Source organism: Diachasma alloeum, unplaced genomic scaffold (genome assembly GCF_001412515.2).
Source record: "Diachasma alloeum isolate Michigan unplaced genomic scaffold, Dall2.0 Dall_scaffold_00196, whole genome shotgun sequence".
NCBI lineage: Eukaryota > Metazoa > Arthropoda > Insecta > Hymenoptera > Braconidae > Diachasma > Diachasma alloeum.
The window spans coordinates 756,390-773,912 of record NW_021680361.1 but is presented as its reverse complement, the minus strand read 5'-3'; the positions used below and the strand labels follow the sequence as shown (position 1 = coordinate 773,912).

Below are 17,523 nucleotides of genomic sequence, written 5' to 3'. Positions count from 1 at the left end.
ATGAATCCAAGTTGGTTGCATAGATGTTCAGACGTAGCATAAGCTACTTGAAATTCCTCGTTAATCGAAGTAGAAAATTCTCACTTGATAACACGATCCGACAAAATACGCGAAGGTTCGGGCCGGAGGATGAAACTTCCCTAGTGGAAAATCCAAAATTATAGCGTAACATACCTGATCAGTGTCTGATCAACACCTGCCCTAGTGGAAAAACCTAAGACAGAGGCGTAACACGCCTGATCAGAATTTCGGATCGGACTTGATCAGTTTCTGATCAAGACCTGAACAGAATTTCCACTCGGGTATGAGTCAATTTGAGAGTAAAATTCGTAAGTGTCCTGGTAGCTCATATGGTAAGAGCACCCGACGCGACATTGGGAGGTCCCGGGTTCGCTTCCCGGCTAGGAAGTTACTAATTTTTTCTCTCAAAAAAATTAAATTTAATTAATGCCTAATGATGGAAGGCGGAGAAACCCTAGAGGAAAAACCTAAGGCAGACGCGTAATACGCCTGATCGGAATTTCGGATCGGACTTGATCAGTTTCAGATCAAAACCGGAACAGAATTTCCACTCGGGTATGAGTCAATTTGAGAGTGAAATTCGTAAGTGTCCTGGTAGCTCAGATGGTAATAGCACCCGACGCGACATTGGGAGGTCCCGGGTTTGGTTCCCGGCTAGGAAGTTACTAATTTTTTCTCTCAAAAAAATTAAATTTAATTAATGCCTAATGATGGAAGGCGGAGAAACCCTAGTGGAAAAACCTAAGGCAGAGGCGTAACACGCCTGATCAGAATTTCGGATCGGACTTGATCAGTTTCTGATCAAGACCTGAACAGAATTTCCACTCGGGTATGAGTCAATTTGAGAGTGAAATTCGTAAGTGTCCTGGTAGCTCAGATGGTAATAGCACCCGACGCGACATTGGGAGGTCCCGGGTTTGATTCCCGGCTAGGAAGTTACTAATTTTTTCTCTCAAAAAATTAAATTTAATTAATGCCTAATGATGGAAGGCGGAGAAACCCTAGTGGAAAAACCTAAGGCAGAGGCGTAACACGCCTGATCAGAATTTCGGATCGGACTTGATCAGTTTCTGATCAAGACCTGAACAGAATTTCCACTCGGGTGGCTAAAATTTCCACTCGGATATGATTCCATTTGAGAGTGAAATTCGTAAGTGTCCTGGTAGTTCAGATGGTAAGAGCACCCGACGCGACATTGGGAGGTCCCGGGTTCGATTCCCGGCTAGGAAATTACTAATTTTTTCTGTCAAAAAATCAAATTCAATTAATGCCTAATAAAGGTAGGCCGCGAAACCCCAGTGGAAAATCCAAAATTATAGCGTAACATACTTGATCAGAATCTGATAAGGTAACCTGATCAGTGTCTAATCAAGACCTGACTAAAATTTCCACTCGGGTTATGCTACTCGATAGATTTTTCGTCGCAGAATCCGACTCTGCTTGTTAAAATGCGTTTAAACGTATGGTGACCAAGAAAAAAAATGTTGACCCTCCAGTGGTCGCACTATTGTCTGAACGCCGCCGTTTTTGTTATTTTCTCGATATCTCTAGAAATGTGATGAATTACGCTCTGCCTATTTACGAGTTCCTCAAATTATATGTCCTGATGAGATTAAACACGGTAGGGTTGCCCTACACAGACAATTTTTTTCTCAGTTAATTTTTTTGTCAACCGCGGTTAGCGAGAATGAGCGCAGCGCTCACCGTGCGACCACTCTCGTAGTGGAAATTTGACGAGCGGTGTTGCCGACCCTCGTAGTAATCCCATGCAGCGTGTGCGGAGTGGGGGATCGCTGGCCGGTGATATGTTTATAGTGTCGTATGGCTCTGGCACCGCTGCGCTCGAGAATATACGGACGGCGCAGCGTTTACCATGCGACCAACGACGTTCGGCGAAGACGTGCGACTACAGGAGGGTTAACGTCAGAAAAATGAACGAAATCGATCAAGTTAAAAAAATAAAAAGTCAATGAATTTTCCTTCTATTGCGCCGGGGAAAAACACATTCGGATCCTGCGGCGGAAAATCTATCGAGTAGCATAAGTTTCATCCTCCGACCTGAACCTTCGCATATTTTGGCGGACCGTGTAATCTTAAAGTCGTGTTGATTTTTCCAAGCAATTGATTTTGATTTCTCAATAACTCAGAAAATAAATGAAGTTGACACAGTCAATTTAGGTGGTTTGTATGGAAAATTTGTCTGCTTTCATAATGGAAAAATCTTTCTGACTGTAAAATCCTTCGAATGAAATAAAGAAAAGTCAAAAGTCAGAACTCAATCTTATCCTTCCATTTTTCTCATTTGCGTCACTGAATATTGAGTTTTCGTTGTCAGTAAGGCGAGTGAATACGTTTTCCAGACCGGTACATTACCTAAATGAGTCTCTGCAGCTCATTTCTTAAGCCCCTCCCACTCTGTCTAACCCCACAGCCCTGCTTCACTCCGGGATGGCCCCCTCGCAACAATGACTTCTGCAATTTTACATCTAGAAAAATGAAATTCTCCTGTCACTAATTTTATTGGCAGCACAAAATGTCCTTCCGAGAATAATTTGTCTGGCAACTTCACAATCTGCATGCAACAACTGGGGCTATATATTACTTTCTCCCTCATCTAACAATATAAACACAACTTCATAAATTTATCAAGAGCCTTCGCGCCATCAAAAATATAGATTTTCATCTTCAATAAAAATAATATGAAAAAAAAACATTTTCTTTCAAGAACAATGTATTTAATTAAGGAGATCGAACATTGTAAAAAAATATATTCGGAAACTTCCATCTGATTTCTAGTTTTGTGTCATTTGTTCTTCAATTTTTTTTTCCCTTTTTCATGTGTATATTATCTATTTTAATCTTATAGTTCATTTCTGAACTAATTGAAAAGCTAATAATTTACGATTTGATTTATTCATCATTTAATTTATGTTTTAATAACATAATTCAAAACAACTTAATTTTATATCAAGAAAACTGTATTTAATTGGAGAGATCCAATAAGATAAAAAAATATATTTAAAAATTTTCATCAGATTTGTTATTTTTTGTCATAAGTTTTACCATTTTTCTTTATTAGTCCGCGCGCGCTGATCTATCACTTCATTTACTTGTGGGCAAATTCCCCTTGTTTGCTTTCCATTTTAAAATGTATTAAATTTTATGCACTCATAAATACATTTAAAAAATAAATGATACCTAGAAAAAAAATTTAGTCAATGATAAACAATTAATGATGAGCTAAAAATCAATGAATAATTTTAAATCTTTTATCAATGTCCTTTCACTTTTTAAAGTGACCTGATCAATACCCGTAATTGTTAAAAGATAAGGGAAGTGTTATGAATCGATTTTCTGTAAAAGTGAACAATTTTTTTGAATTATTCAGGAAATCCGAGAATTCTCTAGAAAACTTAATAATTTTCTGAAATCTTCTCAAATGAAAAAAACTGACATTTTCCTAGAATTTACTAAGAAACCAGGGAACTTTCTCTGTGTTGCAGCATTTAGAATCTGTATCCAAGTCAAAAAATGGAAGAGACTCGAATTTATGCCTCATTTACTCGTTAAGTTTCCTTTTCTTTACTCCATTTTAAAATGTTTTAAATTTCATACCCTCATAAATGCATTAGAACAATGAATGATGCATAGAAAAAAGTTCAATCAATAAAAAATATGAATGATAAGTGACAAATGAATGAATAATTTTGTATCTTTCATCAATTTTCTTTCACTTTTCAACGTGACCCGATCAATACCCGTAATTGTTGAAAGATAAGGGAAGTGTTATGAATCTATTTTCTGTGAAAGTGAACAATTTTCTTGCATTATTCCGGAAATCTGAGAATTCTCTAGAAAACTGAATAATTCTCAAATTTTTTTTTCGAATGAAAAAAAACCGGACATTTTTCTAGAATTTTCTAAGAAACCGGGGAATTTTCTCGGTTTTCTAGAATTCAGAATCTATATGTGATATGCCACGACAAATGAATCAACCGCTGACCCTCTTGGAAATTGATGACGATTTTTTCTACGATTGGGGAGGTTGAAAAACTAGCTCAAATTTTTTCAGATTTTTTCGGCAGCCCAGTTCGGAGATATGATTTTTATTTCGTTTTTCCAATTTTTTTCAATAACTCGAGTTCTATCCATCCGATTTTGATTTATTCCGCGTCAAAATTTTCCATTTTTTATTGCCTATAAGAATATTTTTAGTGAAATTTTTTTTTCGATCTCTAGATGCGCATAATAACGACTTTTCGAATAAAAAAGTTGAAAAACTTGAATTTTGCAAATTATGTCACGGATGATTTGTTTCATTTTTTTTCAGTAATTCTTATAATCAAAACAAGTATTTTGAGCTATCATACAAGTTGGGCATCGTCCTGAATCTATTTTATTTTCAATTTTTTCGTTTCGAAATTCCGTAAATTTGGTCGCAACACCTCAAAATGGCGTTGTATGACTTTGATTATAGACAGTATGAAGTGAATTTGATTGTATACCTATATATTATATATTTTTTCGATACATAGTCGAAGTCGTTTTGTGGTGTTTTGAGCAAATTTCCGAAATTTTCAAAAGAAAAAATTAAAAATAGCATAGATCCAGGAGGATGTTCAGCCTGAATGACAGCTCAAAATACTTGTTTTGATTATGAGAATTACTGAAAAAAAAATTTGAATATTAACCGTGACGTAATTTGCAAATTTCAAGTTTTTCAACTTTTTTTTCTTGAAAATTCGTTATTATGAGCATCTAGGAATCGAAAAAAAAGACTAAAAATAATCGTATAGGCGGTAAAAAATGGAAAATTTCGACGCTTAATAAATAAAAATCGGACAAATAGAACTCGAGTTATTGGAAAAACCGGAAAAATGTGAAAAAAATCACATCTCCGAACTGGGCAGCCGAAAAAATCTGAAAAAATTTGAGAGATAGTTTTTCAACCTCCCCTATCGTAGGAAAAATCGCCATTAATTTCCAAGAGGGTGAGGCTCAGCAATTGACTCATTTGACGTGGAATACCTCATATCCAAGTTGAAAAATATAAAAGACTGATATTTATGTAATTTCAGAAAAAAGGAAAATGGACGAAATTGAAATTGACAAGACTAATGAAACTACATGATGAATGAAAATTGAAGAAGGAAAAACTAATAAATTTTGCGCATGATAAACATGAGAAAATTATGACGCAAAGAAAAATCTATGAGTTGAATTCTTCAAGAATTTGAAAATACCGCCTGTTTCCTCACCGACTAACTTCACGCGACTCATTGACCAATCAGAATCGAGGATTAGCGATTAAATAGTTTCGATATATTTCGATATGAAACACCTTCACGAAACCTTCACCTTCTGCAGAAAGGATTTTTCCTTTTTTTATTTTTATTCATTTTTTTGTCTATTTGAATCTCCCCAATTTATTAATTTCCCTCAAATTCACGAGTTCATTTATTTTTCCTTTTATTTTGTCTCATCCATCAGGACTTTATGGAGTATTAGAAGGACACCAGGACATCATGAATCCACGATTAATCCCGACAATCGCACATTCCAGGGTCGTGCATCATTCCCCCCCAACCCTAAATAATCTCCCATTACAATCGTCAATAAACCACGCATTGACACGTGTTCCATGCCCCCGCAACAGCTAAACAACCCATCGACCCCATTTGTTGTATGCAATTGTGATTTATTCGCACTCGTTACATTTGTCAATACGATACATGGAGAAATATATTGCATGGATGAAGAAGAATGCCAGTGGAATTCAATTTAGTTCAATTGAATACGTGAACCACTCGATGTCATTTTGTTTTTATTGTCTGTCTGTATTTTTGTCATATATTCATGAACGAAAAATGAAGAATGTTGATTGTTTTTTCATTAAGTAGGAAATTTTGTTATTTGAGAGCTTTTGTTTTAATTTTTTTTCAATTTTATTTCTGCTCATTTTTGTTTAATTTTTTAACAAGTATATTTGAGAAAGGGACGTAAAATGTTGTTAAAAATGTTTATATATTTTCAAAACCGAAATTTTGTATTATGTTATGATATCTCACGTTTAAACATGATATATTTACGAGAATATATTGATCAAATGGGAGAGCATAGGCTTTTTCGTATATGAAGATTGATAAAGAAATCCTCTGAATAAAAATCGATAGTCTGTTTTACCGACTGATGATAAATATTTATGGAAATCCTCATCAGATGTCGCACATACCAAATATGATAACAATTAAAATTAAACTCACGTCCATTTATAACATAAAACGCTAATCGAAAATACTATTATTTGCCACATAAACTCTATTCAATAAGCGTCAATAATCATGCGTTGACCTGAAGTATTTTATCATGCCATGATATATTACAAAAATATATTAATGCAGATGAAGCAAGTGGCTTCGACGGGGATTGGAAATGAAAAAGATTCTTTGAATAATAATCGATATATCGGTAATATATTTTGCCGATTGATGATAAAAATCGACGGATGTCGCATCCTATCGATAAAATATGATCGACATTGAACTACTATGTTTATTAATAATAGTATAAAAACGCGAATAAGGAAAACTATAATTACATTCCATCAAAATTTCTGTTAATAAATATTAATAATTTCGTGAATAAGTAAAAAAATAATAAAACTTACTCGCCATTTTTAAAAAATATTTGTACCTAAGAATTATCTCCAACTCGATCTCATTGACGGAATAAACTGAAAAAGAAGGTTATATTGCACACAAATCATATATTATGACATATAAAAAGGATATACTGATACAAACGGAGTGAATAAATTTTTTCGGGCATTAAAAGTTGAAAAAAATGTAAATAAAAGTCGATAGATCGATAAATCTTCTCTACCGACAACAGATAAACATAAAAATCCTCACAAGATGTCGTACTATATTTCAAATATGATCGAAATCAATAAAATAAAATGAAAATAATAAAAAATACCGCAATCACATTCCGCTAAAATTTTCTTTAAATACCCTTTTTCAAATACATCCCACTCCAAAATAATTCGTATTCATTCCTAAAAATCCTCTTTAACTCCAATTCATTCACGATAAAAAAAACTACTCATACAAATGGTGTGAATAAGCTTTGTCGTGCCATTAAAAGTCACAAAATAATTGTACCTAAAAATCGATAGATCGATAATTTTTTTACCGACCGTTGATAAATATAATAATCCTCACTAGGTGTCGCCCTACATTTAAAATACGATCGAAACCAAAATCAATCTCATGTTCATTAACATAATTCGCAACCCTACAATTGCACTCCATAAAAATGTATTTATGTCGCGCCGTGCAATACGTCGAGTTTTGAGCAGGCTGCGCGAAGCGCGACTTGACTCGACTTCTGCACGACTTGACATAAAATATTATAGAGCACTCGGTAATAAATTTCGTTTTCAACGAATGTGTGTACAGACCTCGCCTTCGGCTCGGCCTGTAAACTACGCATTCGTTGAAAAGGAAATTTGTGCCCTTGTACTCTAATGTACTATTAATAAATAAGAAAAAATCTACTCACCCTTTTTTAAACCCCTCCCACTCCGAGATAATTAATACACGTCCCTAAAAATCCTCTTCAACCCCATCTCATCCCAAAAAACCTAAAGAAAGAATGAAAGTCATTTCATCTCAGATACTAAAAAGGGGCTCTCTTTCAGGCACCAGAGCTGCGTTCAAGTTTCCGGGTCATAGCTTACGGCCTAACCGCCCACCACCCCTTCCGAGGCTTGTTTTTCCCTCACGTGTGCAATTTAAAAAAAAGAGGGAAAAATGCATGTTCTCTGGTTGTTTCGTGAACAGGCACACGACCCTCCGAAACTTTTCCCCAACGCTCTCTCTTGCGCTCTACATCCGTTATGTATCTCAGTGTGTACAATTGTGTTTGTGCTACGTCAAGCGCAAGTTGGACATGTGGAAATTTGAATGCTCTCTGACCCCTCTAGCGTGTGTCGAGGTAGATTTTCTAGGGAGATTGTTGGGAGAGACTTCCTGAATGTTCAACACGCTTGGAAATTTAGTTGAGTGCTTTTTTTGGGGGAGGAGGAAGGAATTTAAATGAATTTAATATAGAGATATTTTGCAAGAATTTTTTTTTTACTAAGAAATTGTTGAAAGTGATTATTTAGACTTTGAGGAACTCCGTGTATGAGGAGTTCCACAATTTTATATATCGTTTTGTTGATTTCATCAAAATTCTTAAAAATCATCGCAGATAGGGGATAATGACATCATAACTCCGTACACTTCGTAGTTGAGTCACTACGAGGCGCTAGTTGCTCTCCGGTATCGAAGGTTTTGAAATTATCATTTTTCAATTTTTTTTTATGACAAAACTCGTTCTCCTCGCCAACCCCCGTATGATCCCCATATGACCCCCATGATCCTTATTCTGACCCTTAATCTGACCCTTGTGACCCTCACTCTGACCGTCATCATGTACCAAATTTTCATCATCAGAAGTCGAGTTGGATTTTTATAATATTCAGAGGTATATAGAAACGCTTATTTTGACCCTAGCGACTCTTTGTGTTTGACCCCCCTAACTCTTATTTTGGAACCTTAATCTGACCTTGTGATCCTTAATCAGACTCTTGTGACCCTTATTTGGATCCTTAATCCAACCCTCATAATAACTCTTGTGACCCTTATTTTGACCCTTGTGACCCTTAATCTGACGCATGTGACCCTTGTGGCGCTTAATCTGACCCTCGTGACTCTTATTTTGAACATCATGACCCTTATTTGGACCCTCATGATTCTTTTGACGCACAGGACCCTTATTATGACCCTCATAATCCTTATTTTGACCCTTGTGACGCTTAATTTTGGAGTCTTAATTTTAAGCACCAAATTTTCATCACCAGAAGTCGATTTGGATTTTGATACTGTAAAGACAAAAATATTTAGAATAATTTGACTCCGAATTTAGACATAATTGACGTTAATGAAGGATGCTATTAAGGATATTTTCAACAATTTGTTTATGAAAAAATGATGGAAATCAATTGTTTCGACATTTATATATCACTTAGTTAATTCAAGAAAAATGATCAAAAATCATCGCAGGGACGGGTTTATGATGTCATAACTCGGTAAACTTTCTAGATTTATCACTACAAGGCGCTAGTTGCGCTCCACTGTCCAGAATAAAGTGAGGTTAATCATCGACGATGATGATTAATTTTTTTCTCCATTTATTTATGACATTGTTTCAAATGATCCTTTAACTAGAACGCAAATCTCATAACCTCAATTTTTCAAAACGAAAATTCTGCGAGAGGTGGCCTTGACTGGCCAGAGATGTGATGTCATTCAAGGTCATGTGGCGTTTTGAAATCGTCATTTTTAATCATTTTTTAATTATAAAGACTATTTTCATTCGTTTTACTTTGAATTTAAACTTAATTCGATATTAATTATCCAATTAAGGAAGAAAGAAAATTCATAAGCTATCCCCATTATTTATCAAAAATATTAAGAATAAAAATAAATCATTCACATGAATTTCAACTCTAGAAAATCATTAAACTCAACCTGACCGTATCTTCTCAGCCCATGTTTTCAGGTAAGTTAATACCTCAACGATCGCCCCCACGCAATCGTCGGCTCTCGGTCGGGGGTGATGACGTCACCACAACCGCCGCAACGCCCTGCCATGACCTGAGACACTAACACTCCCCCAGACTCCGTCGACAATGTCGCCCATCGATAAAACCATTTACCACTTATCCCCATTCGTCAACTATAATCTATAACAATTTTCATCGTGAATAACTGTCTCGAGACTTGACCCGGCGTTCTATAATTTTTTCTGACGTGACATTAGGGTTTTTTTACAAATCGCGAGACGTGAAATTAGTCAGTCCCTCGGATTTTAAAGTAAAAATTACTTTTAAGTGTTTCAAGAAATATATTTTTCATTGTTGATATACGAATGTATCATATAATGATAATTATCATTATACCATGATATAAGAACATGTACACCAAATGTATATGGGGGTGGAGAAAATGAAATGGATTATTTCAATTTTCTTTCGGAAAAGAATTATTTTGAAACCTACATCATAAATTTATGATATCCGCTCGGCCTAAATATAAATAAAAAATAAAAAATATTTTTCGCATCTTTTATGTATTAAAAAAAATTACATTCGTTAAAAAAGATGATGTATAATTTTTTTGCTTTGAGACACAGATGAAATTGTCCCACATCATATATAACTTTCCGGCTGACTTTCGTCAGACCTGAATAATTTCCGTTTACAAATATGAAATTCATTAAGACTAAGACCTTCTAAGGCAAGATTCAAATAAAAATAACGTCTAGGAGACTTCTCTTATCCATGAGAAACGGGAAAGGAAAAATTCCAATTCCTTCTAAATTCTAATACCCTTTTCGCATTTCCAATGGTTATAACTCCAAGCCAACGGCCCGAATCAAGAAGAGGAGGACCTGAAAAATATCTCTTGGGACTAAGCAACATCTAGACCTTCTCGTCCAGACCAACAGAAGGGACGATTGGACAACGGCGTTCCTCTACGAGGTCCATATATTTCCAATGGGAGCAAAAGGTGTCTGCAAGCAAGGATCCATTGCTATCATCCCCAGAATGGGATCAGTCCAGAGTACCCTGACACAAGGAACGACCAGACGGAAAACTCCCCCTATCTGACGCACCGATTCTACAGGAAGTCAGCGAGGGATATACGAGCGAAACCCAAATACAGTGAATTTTCACTATAACAATTAATTTCAAATTTCACCGGTTTTTCGTTGCAAGGGTTAACTTGCCAACGCGGCCATCGCCCGAGGGCCTTCAGCCAGGGAGTGTTGAATGTGGAGTGGATTTTTCAGTTGAAAATTCCGTGGAATATTCGGTTTGAAAATTGTGTTGAATTTTCAGTTGAATATTATGTGGAAAATTGTGATGAAAAATTGCTGTGGAGTTTTGGCCCGGCCGGGACTCGAACCTGGGAGCTTGAGGTTGTGAATCTCATGCTGCTACCAAGTGCGCCACACAGCCGGGTTCTATAACAATTATTTAGAATTGAAAATCTCATATTCGAAATCATTATGGACAATATTCGTCAGATGTTGTTACGTACCATAAATCGAAAATATCTTAATGGTCAAATTTATGAAAATGAAAATAGTAATTAAAATAAAAAATGAATAATGAAAAACAAAATTTAATGTTTCTCCTCGAGTGATGGCCTATTGTAAGAAAATAATTTTTTTGAGTATTTTTCTTGCAGTACATTTCGTTAAAAAATGAAAACAAAATTAACAAAATTTATCCTTCGGAAACTAGTCGAATAAAGTTTCCTCTTGCGTCTTTTTGTGCATTCCATATATTTTAAAAGTTATATCCATAAAAACATTGATTGTTAGTATTTAATAACAATGGGTTTTTTAAACATAATAATATAATGACATTATCCCATACCACATATATTTTTCCTCGACAGTCTGTCTAAATTAAAATTTTACGTACCATAAATCTAAAATATTGCAATGGTAAAATGTATGAATATGAAAATAACAATGAAAATAAATAAATTAATAATGAAAAAAAAATTAATATTTCTCCTCGGGTGATGGCCTATTGTATGAAAATAATTGTTTTGAGTATTTTTATTGCAATCAATTTCGTTAAAGAATAAAAACAAAATTAACAAGATTTCTCCTTCTGAAACCAGTCAAATAAAGTTTTTTAAAGTTTCTCTTGCGTCTTTTCGTGCATTCCATATATTTAACAAGTTATATCCATAAAAAAATTAATTATTATTATTTAATAACAATGAGTTTTTCAAAAATAATAATATTTTGATGTTATCCCATTGCACACATATTTTTCCTCGACAGTCTGTCTAAATTAAAATTTTACGTACCATAAATCTAAAATATTTCAATGGTAAAATTTATGAATATGAAAATAACAATGAAAATAAATAAATTAATAATGAAAAAAAAATTAATTTCTTCTCGGATGATGGCCTATTGTAAGAAAATAATTTTTTTGAGTATTTTTCTTGCAATAAATTTCGTTAAAAAATGAAAACAAAATTAACAAAATTTCTCCTCGTGAAACTAGTCGAATAGAGTTTCCTCCCGCGTCCGTGAGTGTAGCACTGGCGTCGCCGAGCGACAAGTGACTCGCCTCGGGGTGGGGGTAAAAACTCGAATCCCAGGAAGTCCCTACAACCTGTTTACGCGAGACGCCGCTCGTTCCTCCGCTGTTGAAAAGAATTCCCCCGTTAAATCGATAGAACAATTGTTATCCCTGCAGCCAAACCCCGAAATACCGGTGCGAATAATGCGGATAAGTAACTAGTGGCTAGTGATCGCTGGAGTACACGTGTGGGTGTTTTAGTGGTGGGAGAGGCCTCGCTTTTGGCTTCAAGTGCAACAGGCTGTGTGTGTGGAATGCCTGGAGGTGGTTGCCAGTGATTTTTGTCGAGTTGACGAACACTCGCTGTCCCGTACGCCCGGTCAACCCTGAATTTTCAGTCATTCTGGCTGTTTTTTTCTCACTTGTCCATTCGATTTCACGGGGGAAGTGAATTGTGCGGGAGTGTGAGTGTTAACGATCGATTGGCCGATCGGTTGTCGGGAAAACCGGTGAGTTCGGGGGGTTTTTTGGAAATTTTTTCCACGGAGAGAGCTGCGACGAGTGAAAGAGGACGAAATTTTTGGAAAGTGAGTTTGAGGTTAGGGCGTCGGGAGGAACGGACAACTGTCAATCGTCGATATCTTTGGACGCAACGATTACATTCCGATGCGTCAAGACTCAGTCTTAAGGAGGAAAAAATGTCTTTCGAATGAAAAAAGAATCGGGTGATTTCACTTTGCCGATCTCGAGGTTTCGATGATTGAATCTGCGGGTTTTGGAGGACTCGGAACTAGGGGAGAGCGCGGGGAAGTGACGATAAGTCGGGAACGGCTGAGTGAAATTCGAGCATTTTTTTTCGTTTTTGAGAAGGTTTTTTGGGGCTCAAAATGAGACTTGAGTTGGAGAAATCGGATTGTTTGTTCCGGAGATATTGCCGGGTGAAGATTCGGATTTTTGGTTTAGTTGAAACCAGCGAGTGGCGAGGCGAAACCAAACTTAATTGAATCATTAATATCTCGGGATCAAACGATGCGATTTGGATGAATCACATCTTATTTTCAAACCTGCAAAAATACCCTGATTCTGAAAGAAAAATGTTTGAATTTCACTCTGTCGATGTCGAGTTATTGACGATTGAAGAAGGGCCATTTTACACACCTGTTATCTGTCAGTTTGTTTTGGCAGGTGAAGTTGGTGTTTGGGAGTGGGAAATATCTTGAGGGAGGAACAAACGTTTTTTCAGTTGTGATGAGTTTTTGAATCAATTTTTGTTCGTTTTTTTTCGATCAAGTGTAGACGGGAATTCATTGTGAAGTGGAATATTTTGATGTGAAACTGTTTAATTTTGGAGCGAAAGGTTTTAGAGGGAAATGTCAAAAGAAACTTTCGTAGATAATTCATTTTTTCCATAAAAAATGTCCTGTGACAGTTCCGTGTCATGACGACAATTTAATATTTAGAGGAGGTGCCCCAAAGAATTGAATGAATAGATAGTTGCCACAATTTTTTCAAAAACTGTCGAATTATCTTAAAAACGAGTGGTTTTAGGAGGAAACTTGAAAAGAAAGTTTTTTTAAAGCATTTGATTTTCGAAAAAAAGTGTCTCTTGACATTTTCTCGTAAAATCACTCGTTATCGAGATTATTTCGTATTAGTAAAGGTGTTTTTGAAAATGGAAGAAAATTTTTGTGAGAATTTCTTTGTTAATTATGCAGTTATCTCGGTAGCAAGTGGTTTTAGAAGAAAATGTTATGGGAAAGATTTCTAGAGAAACGAATTCTGAACCAGAAATGTTTAATGACATTTTCTCCTAAAACCACTTGTTGCAGACATAATTGCGGTATTAAAAGGGATACTTTGAAGAAGTGAAAAAACTGTTTGAGGATTTTTCTATTAGTTATGCAATTATTTTTAATTTAAATGAAAATATCTAGAGATCTTTTTTATAACTGAGAGGATTCCCTCTAGGAATGTATTTTGACATTTTATATTGAAAATACTTCAGGGTCAATAAGTTTTAAACAAATGGGCATTTTTTATATAAATGAATATATTATTGTTGCTACGAAATTATCAATTTATTTGCAAATGGGTTCTCTTTTGTCATGTCATAGTACTATCATCAATTGAAATGTCATCAAAATTTTGCGTATTATTTCGTTCTGTCAAATAATTTTACATTCAGACCTTATATGAAAAAATTAAAATTTGGGAAGTGAAGAATAATTTGTGAGTTTAAAAAATTTAGAAATATTGTTTTTTTTCATGATCAACAATTAGGCAATTTAGATATGTTTTGATATAAAGATCAACTGCACACATGAAAAAATGAAAAATATGACGCAGAAAAAAAATTTTGGCACTTGAAGAATTTGAAAATATCGGGGTTTTTGTTCAGCGACTACTTCACCTGACTCATTGACCAATCAGAACTGCGGATTAGCGGTCAGGCAGTTTCGAGATATTTCGATATAGAACAACTTCACGTTTCTTTCATCTTTAGTAAATAGGAAAAAGCTCATGACGGTATTGTGTAACTTGATAGGCAATGATGCTGTTCTCACCATTTTTCAACTTGATTAAGAAGGCATTTAAATATACTTTTCAAGCCCTGATTTAACTGCTACTACTGATGATTCTTTCAGTAATCATGAAAAAACCGATTTTCTCTTTCAAATCGCCAAAACAATGTGCTGTAACTCAACAACGAATTGTGCGACCTTCATAATATTCTGATAGAATCAAGAGGGTATTGTTATCAATTTTTTAAGCCATGACTAATTCCACTTTGATGACAATTTTTTGAGTGATCGTTGACCAACCGATTTTTTGAAAAATATTAATGTTTTCGAATCTGTGAAACATTGAATTTTAATTGGTGTTGATGAATAGAGTTTATTAAAGTCAATATTCATGAAAAAATTCGACATTTTTTCTAGAGTTCAATCTTTTCCTTAGCCTCAAGACCATTTTCTCGTCAGAGTCAGTGTTATTTTTGCACTTCTAGATGAATTACTGTCAATAATACTAGAACCAGAATATTTCTCTTCACATCAACGCTCGTTTTAAATTTATATTAGATTTCAATCTTCAAAATTCAAGTTGCATTTATACTACTTCAAATGCCTCCACCACTAGTCTCCAAGAGCCGTCCACCTGCATGTCGCCCCGCGATAGCCATCGCCGGTCTGAAAAATATTTTCATAAATAAGAAAAAAAACCAGGATTACTCTGACCCCTCAGTCACGCTTGCTGATTCTCCCCTCCCTGCATGTGCTTTTTTTCCCAGTGTTACCATCGTTCTCACTTTTCAAACGTTTCCTCTTCGTTTTCATTCGTCCACGCTCAACCGTGAGAGTGACACCCGCTCTGCAACCCACGTTGCAGCGAAAATAAGTGATAATGAAATTTTTTTAAGGCAGTGGAATGAGGAAATGGTGTATTTGTTTGTTTCTGAGAAACGAGAGAAAGGAGACGAGACCCTTATTTTTTCCATGTGGAACGAGACGAGAGACTGAGGAGAATCTTTCGACATTGAGAGAAAAAATGAGTTTTGCCGAAAAATTATGTTCTCCTGAAGAGATCTTTTGTCGTGTTGAATCAATTTACTTGTGGACAAAAACGAAAGTTCCCACCAAAACATGATAATTTTCGTAGTAGTAATTGTTCTCGTGAGACATTTATATGTCTTTCGGGTAAATACATTCGTTTAGAGAATTATTTGAGGCTCCGGTTTTATCAAGTGAATGTTATGGAGTAGTGTATATCTTTGTCCGATAAATACTTGTAATTTCCATGCAACGAATGATAATTTCAAGAGGAAAGTACAATTTTCTTGCCGAAACCTGTGTTATTGGCAAAATTAAATAATTTCGAGGGGACAATTTTTTCTTTGGGAAAAAAATATTCTTTCCTCGTCAATGCATTCTTTCTGTGGTATAAACCTATGGAGTTCTCTCAGATCAAATGATTGACGTACACTGAATTATATTTTTTCCTGCCAACAGTTCGAATTCTTCTAGAGATATTTCTGATGATCACGACAAAAATATAATTTTTGTAAAAGATATTAAATTTCATTCTATCAAGTTGGTTAATTTCCCTCAGGTAAATCTGTTCCACTCCATCAAATATTCTCACGTGGAACATAGTTTTTCGGCAGAGCTAATTTGTCCTCTCAGTGTGCCTAAGCACGAAAAAAAAACCCCAATTATCCGATGAAATTTATTTTTGCCTCCATAATTGCGGAGTTCAACATAAAAAAAATTTCCTCAATTTTTTTTCTCAAAAAAAAAAATTATCGTTTACATTATCGTAGATATCTCCAGAACTATCAGACGTAGGATCACGATTTTTTGCTCGTTGCAAAGCCAGGAAAATTTCCGATTTCATCGTCAGGTGAAAACCCTATTTTGATGCATGCGTTCCTAAGATATACAGGAAAAACGATTGTTACGATTAATGACGTTTTAGTAATTACCTTGGCAATTAAGGAAGAAAAATGACGTTATGACCAGGGTTTGGGAACAGAAATTGCCCCCGGGGATTCAATGAAGTTGTCCCCTTACCGGGTTTCTCCTCGGTTCAACAGATAATGACGTTTTTCCCCCCGAAACTTTCATTTTCAGAGTAGTTTCTAACACTTCTCATTCCACTCGACAACAGTTCGGGCATTATCAGTCAAAACGACTGGTTCCATTTATTTTATTTTTACTCAAGAGTTTCGACACTCGAGTGTTCTCAAGTGTTGAGCGTTCAGAAACCTTCAAACTGAACTGAATTTTAATCCTCGACGTAAAAAAGTTTTTTAAATAATTGGACTTTTCGGGGAAATTGTTTTATTTGAACTGTTTCAAAGTGTTAGTGGGTTAAAGGAGCTGAAATATGTGTATGTGAATATCGCTTGAGTGAGGGGTGGAGTGAAGAAGGTTTGGATAAATTACTTGGATTATTCTTCGTGTTGAGTTGACGGTCGAAGTGGAGATGGCGACGAGGAGGAAGAAGAAGTCACAGGACGGGTTCCTGAAGAAAGTATCGAGCCTGTTTAGTCTGGATACGGTGAGTCATCGAATTTCAAGGGCAATAATCTATATTTCGTGATGGAAGGAAATATTTGAAGGGTTTTACGATACTAGCGCCACCCGATATGCCTTTTTTAAATTCATTGTTTATAATTATTCTCATTGCAAAAAGCAATAAGATCGATGAGAATCATATGTCCCAATTTATCAGCTGTTAAATTTTCATATTACAATAAATTATTTGATCATTTTCTAATTCCTATGCTCACTGAATAAGATTTTAATCATAATTACAATTCAATTCCTTCTAGAACACACTTT

The 17,523-nt window shown here is 35.2% G+C and overlaps 1 protein-coding gene across 7 annotated transcripts in view; it reads left to right on the top strand.

Moving 5' to 3' along the window:
* LOC107048707 (disks large 1 tumor suppressor protein) overlaps nucleotides 1-17,523 on the top strand; it is a 616,903-nt gene that overhangs the window by 480,999 nt on the left and 118,381 nt on the right. The gene's annotated exons all lie outside the window — the stretch shown is intronic.